Source organism: Mesitornis unicolor, unplaced genomic scaffold (assembly GCF_000695765.1).
Source record: "Mesitornis unicolor isolate BGI_N332 unplaced genomic scaffold, ASM69576v1 scaffold9339, whole genome shotgun sequence".
Classification (NCBI taxonomy): Eukaryota; Metazoa; Chordata; class Aves; order Mesitornithiformes; family Mesitornithidae; genus Mesitornis; species Mesitornis unicolor.
The window spans coordinates 22,199-28,231 of record NW_010206511.1 but is presented as its reverse complement, the minus strand read 5'-3'; positions in this window follow the sequence as shown (position 1 = coordinate 28,231).

Here is a 6,033-nt window from a genome sequence, read left to right as displayed (position 1 = left end):
GAAGTTGCAGACGATATGATGAACTAATATTTTCAATGAAGAACCAAAAGTATTAGGAATCATGGGAAGTATTAGGAATCATGATTCTTTTATTCGTTACTTGTCAGATGACTTCTCCAGCACAATTAGGTTGGTTTCCATTGTTCTTGGAAACATAAAAATACTCTGGAAGGTTCTGACATTGTGGATTTATGATTATTTTGTTGAGAAGGGATCTTATATAGGCTTGGTTTTTTCAGCAATGCACAAAACAGTGTTTTGAGTTTATTGAAGAATGTTAATTTTATATTACTCAGATGCATATCAGTGGCAACGAGAAGCACGCACCTATTTTAAACATAATTTTTGAAGAAACAGATTGCTGCTACTTAATTACCTTACCAAAAAATTAAGAGTTTATTCTCGTGTAAATATGCTTTCATATTTTATTATGAAGAAAACTATCTAACCCTGGGCCTATTTCAGTAGATGTCTTTACTTGGATGAGTGAAGACTTGCAGGACATTGGGCTCAGTGCTTGAAAAATGACAATCAAGCTCTCTACTAGTGCTGGACTTCATTGAAGAAATGTGTTCTTTTTATAGTTTTGTACATTTCAGAATCTCATATTGGATGCAAAATTATAAAGACTCTCAGTATCTATATTTAAGTGCCATTTAAAATATTGCAGTATTTGCATGCTATCTAATGAAATTTATACTTTAAATGTTTATACGAACAGTATGTTTTATTACTTATTGTATTTTATGCACCTGACCTTAGTCTACATGAAGTATTTTATATCAGTATTATGATAACCAACTTCTGAAGTATATACAGAAAAACTTATTTTTGCCAAAATGCTGAACTTCGAAAGCACTGAAAACTTTTTCAACACGTATGTTGTTGTAGCATGTTTGTAGCAATTATTTTCTGCTAAATCTTTAAATGCAAAAGTATTAAAGCTTTTTATTTTAATAAAACACTGTCGTGTGTCCTTGTATATGAATACATGTCACTTTATAGAATTCCACAATACAGCGCATATTTTTCATTCTTAAATCAACACTTAAAACTAGCTGGGATTACATCCATTCGTGACTCACACAGTTTAATGTTACCAAATAAAGTACATTTCAAGGGGACTCAGGGGGTGTTGTGTTTTGGTTTTTTTACCAGCTCTGTGTCACCTTCATGTAAGTTTATGCTATGAGTGTCACTCGATTCACTATAGCAGAAGAATGTCAATGTCATAGAATCATAGGATCACAGAATGTGTTGTGTTGGAAGGGACCTTTAAAGCTCATCCAGTCCAACCCCCCTGCAGTGAGCAGGGACAATGTTACCAGATCAGGTTGCTCAGAGCCCCATCAAGCCTGACCTTGAATGTCTTCAGGGATGGGGTCTCCACCACCTCACTGGGCAACCTGTTCCAGTGATCTACCACCCTCATGTTGAAGAACTGTTTCCTAATGTCTAATCCAAATCTACCCTTTTCTAGTTTCAAGCCATTACCCCTCATCCTATCACTACATGCCCTAGTGAACAGCTCTTCTTCCCCAGATTTCTTATAGGCCCCTTTCAGGTATTGGAAGGTCGCTATAAGGTCCCCCTGGAGCCTTCTCTTCTCCAGGCTGAACAGCCAATGTCTTTATGGGACCCTCTTGGGTAAGGTTCCAGCCATCCTCAGCTTTGATTTGGAAGAGACTTCTCTCACCTACAGCTGAAATTCTGCACGAATGTTCAGGACCGAGTTACTGCATTATTTGTACCTCAACTTTAAGGCTCAACCTTCTCCAGGTACACTTATCCACATGTACTCTTGCAAGCTGGCAGAGTGAGTAAGCCTCCAGCAGCTGCTTTTTTAAGCAGGTCTCAGTTGGTGTCTCCTAATGAGTGAAGAGCACTTTAATATTTTAAGTGCGGTTGTACTCTATATACAGTCTCAGTACTTTTGGTAGATGAGTACAATTGCAGATAATCTTTGGAAGTGTTGTTGCCAAATAACTCCAGGAAGACTCACGCACAGAATCATCAAAGTCTGGATACAAAAAAAACTTGTTGGATATGTTGATAACCCATCTGTTTCTGATATTTCTGCTGTGGATTCTTTAGAAACTTGGACACGAGAGCACAGTGCATGCACTTGAAAAGCTTTTTGAACTGAAATGGCTTAGATGATCTCACCAGAAACTGCAAGCAATTCTGATGGTTTATTGAATTCCTTCTTTTTCCCAAATCCTTAGCAAGTATCTTCAACATGTAGCCTGTTAGCTTGCTTAGCGTTTAGCTGAAGCAACCTGATACCCACTAAAATGAAAGGAATTAAAAATGTCTTAAGAGTATTTTTATACACACAATATATGCTACACTGGAAAAATAAGAGCTTAAACACACACCTTTTGCGGAACAGAATATATAGTGATATTTACTTTGTCTTACAGCTGTAAAGATTTTCTTCAGTGAAATACAATACCAAAAAGTTGCCTCAATTTGCATGATAAATCTGGAAAAAGCAGAGTTTAAGCCCAGAGGTTTTTGAATTCACATGTGAGCATCCAGTACATGGTAGAGATAAGTGAAGTTTTTGAGTGGTTATGTTAAATATGTACAGAACATTTCGTATAGTCCTAAATTCTTGAGCATAAGTCCAGCATCCAGAGTGGATGGGATGCAGGGTTCAGGTTGTTTTTGCTGGATAAACAAAAGTCCTTAAATACTTTCTAGATTTTCTCAAGACCTCAGACTACCTCCAAGGAATGAAGAAACTACTTACTTAACAGTGTTGAACTCACATGAACTAGGAGAAAAGATGGAAGAAGCCAAGCCCAGTTTTACTTGCAAGTTACGAAATTTGACCCTAATGGGGACAGACTTGATACAGGTTTCAGCTGCGTTTTCAATATAAGTGCTAATGATGTCCCGTCACCATCTGTGTGGAAATCTGGGTTCGCTTAGGAAGGAATGGAGACAGCACGAGGGCACTTCAAAGCAGCACAAGCCTGTTTGTTGCTTTTATAACGGGACTTAGCTGAAACATTTAGAAAACAACATTTTCTTGTCTGCTGAAAGCCAGAGCTAATGTCAATAATTGGCTCTGGAGCGATGCCTCGGATCTGCTTCAGTTTGGTTGGTTGGGCTCTTCTCAGCAGGGTGGCAGAGAGGCGGAGGTGCCAGCAGTGCCTGTTGGTACAGCCCTAGGAGTAGATCAGCCACGGGGGCAAATACTGGAGCAAACAGGAGCAAGGGATTTATGGCTTGCACTTTCTGCTGAGTTTTGAGTCCAGCAGGAGCTGGGCTTTTCAGATTTCAGAGAAGGAAATGGTTCTGTGAGAGGGCATGAAACCAGCACTTAGAACCGCAGTGTCACTTCATAGCCCACTCTTCCTTCATGCTCTAGTTTTACGCTGCTTTACTAAGTGTCTTACTTAGAGATTTGCATGTGTGTATCTTGATTGAAAGGTAAAGTGTTATTTATACATCCTTACTGAGTTTTATGACACTTTTCCAGGTCTTCCTTTCACACATGACAAAGTATATTTCAACACCATCGCTGTTTCTAGGAAGCCCAGGGGGCATTTACATGAGCAAATATAAATACATGAGTGCTTGGTAAGAGTGTGGCCTAGATGTTTCATATTTGAAGTCTGGACTGTAAGGTGACCCTCTAGTCACATGAATCCCAAATTGAAAAAAAATAGCACTGGGAGTTCTCTGCCAGGGTTGTTGCTAGACCTGACTGCAGCTTCCTGCATGTTCTTTGAACTGGTGCTTTTATACAGTGAGCCCAGTAGCTGCAGCTGTGCCATGGGAGTACAAATTAATCTCCCAGGGGAAGTGGTGAATTCCCCTACACCGGTCAGATTTAAGAGTCAGCTTGACAGGGTGCTGACTCATCTCATTTAAACTGTACCTTTACCTTGAGAGGTTGGACTAGATGATCCTTGTGGTCCCTTCCAACCTGGTATCCTATGATTCTCTGATTCTATGAAATGAAGGCAACAACTGCAGGTACCAACTCCACCTCCTAGCAGTGGCTGCACCTACCACTTGTAAGGCACTCTGCCTTCCGTGTAAATGGTGGTGCTTGTTTCGTGCTCTTTCTCCCATTCCTCTCTGGGCTACGAGCTTTTGCAGAGCCCATTGCATAAGTGAAAGAGACCCTGAGCTTAAAACCAAACAAAAACTCTCTTTGAGAAAAATGTTTCCAAGCCTTAGCAGGTTTGTTTGTCTCAAGTTATCATACTGCAGTAAAAATTATATACTTTTAGCATTACGTAGTACATCAGCTTTTGCTAATTAATACCATGAAGCTGAATGTTTCAGCTGTTATATTTTAACCCAATCAATTCTATACAAATTCAATGCTATCAACATTTGCATTTGTTGAGGCTGATTGTGTATGACCAATATGGTGTTTAAAGCAAAGGTGATTACTCTGAAAATTGAGGAAACATCAATTGTCAAAAACCTTTCTTAATTTTAACTGGCTTTGTGCATGCACTGCTAAAAGGGAAAAAAAAAAAGCATGCACGTTTCATCTCAACTTAAGAAAGGGTTTTTTTGCAGTGGGAACACTCAGTCACTGGAACAACCTCCCAGGGACGCAGTGGAGTCCCCACAGCCAGAGATTCTGGAGATGCGCCTGACTGGACACGGTGCTAGATAAAGCACCAAAGGTTTGGACCAGGTGATCTTCTGAGGTCCCCACCAACCTGTGCTGTTCTATGATTAAAGTAATGCTTTTGGTTGCAAATATGGAAATTTTTGGCTCATTAAATTATTTTCAGATCTTATCTTACGAACACTGTTAGGATCTTTTATCATTGTTTTCAAAATGACATATAAAATGACTAATACTTCCCATTTTAGACTGCCGTTTTCACAATATATACATTAAAGCCATTAGAATATATTTAAACACTTTACACTGATCTAAGTTTTATTCCAATTATGAATGATAAAATAAGACTTCTGCAAGCATAACATAGCAACAGCTTTTATGACCAATAAGTTATCTTCTACTTGGACTCTCCTATTGCTGGGGAGGGCATCAAGCCTTTACATTAGGTCCTTACTATCAAAGTACTGGCTACTGTTATTTAGAAATAGATTCATGTATTTTAAGTGCGTCTAGTTTTAGCACATCACTGCTACAAAATTCTGTGCACTGACACACACACACACACACACACCCCCCGCCCTTCTGCATTCTTCAACATGAACAAAGTTATGGTCAAAAACATATTCATGGTAGAAGTCTTGAGTATTCATGCTAGATGTTTTGCAGGAGACTGACCCAAAGGGAAACAGCAAAATGTTTAAAAAGTAAAAGCTCTTGGAAAAAAGGTGGGGTTTTCCCTTGGGGTTTTGAGGACATAAATGAGGATAAAAATAAATTATAGCCTTTCCTAAGGATACAAGAACTCATAAAATAATTCAGTAATCTTATCATCACTCATATGAAGCGAGGTTGTCAACCTTAAATTTTTCATTAGATGATCAGAACTCTGCTCTTACAGACTCATAGAATCACAGAATGGTTTGGGTTGGAAGGGACCTTAAAGATCATCCAGTCCAACCCCCCTGCCATGGGCAGGAACACCTCCCACTACACCAGGATGCCCAAAGCCCTGTCCAACCTGGCCTTGAACTCTTCAACATATATATATATATATATATGAGAGCATGTTTCTGATTATTATATATAACCTATAAATGACTTTCCAGTTTGTTGTATTAGCAGATACCTGTTAATCAGCTCTCAGTCCATTCTTAGAATAAATTTATTCTCCCCCCCAAAGTATTCTATTATTTGCTTTCCTCAAAGCCAGTTTCTGCTTCATTTGGCCAAGTCCAGTGAGGAGAGGAGCCTGACCTCAAGGGTGCTGATGGTTCTGTACTTCTGACAGTACTTACTGATCCTATAGATCCTTGCTGTGAAGAGCCACCCTTGTGTTTTCGCAAACGCTTCCTGTTGTATTTGGCGAGGTTGCTCAGTTTACTTCTTGTGCCTGGATCTCAGCATCAGCTGCAATGTAGGCAAAGGTTTTT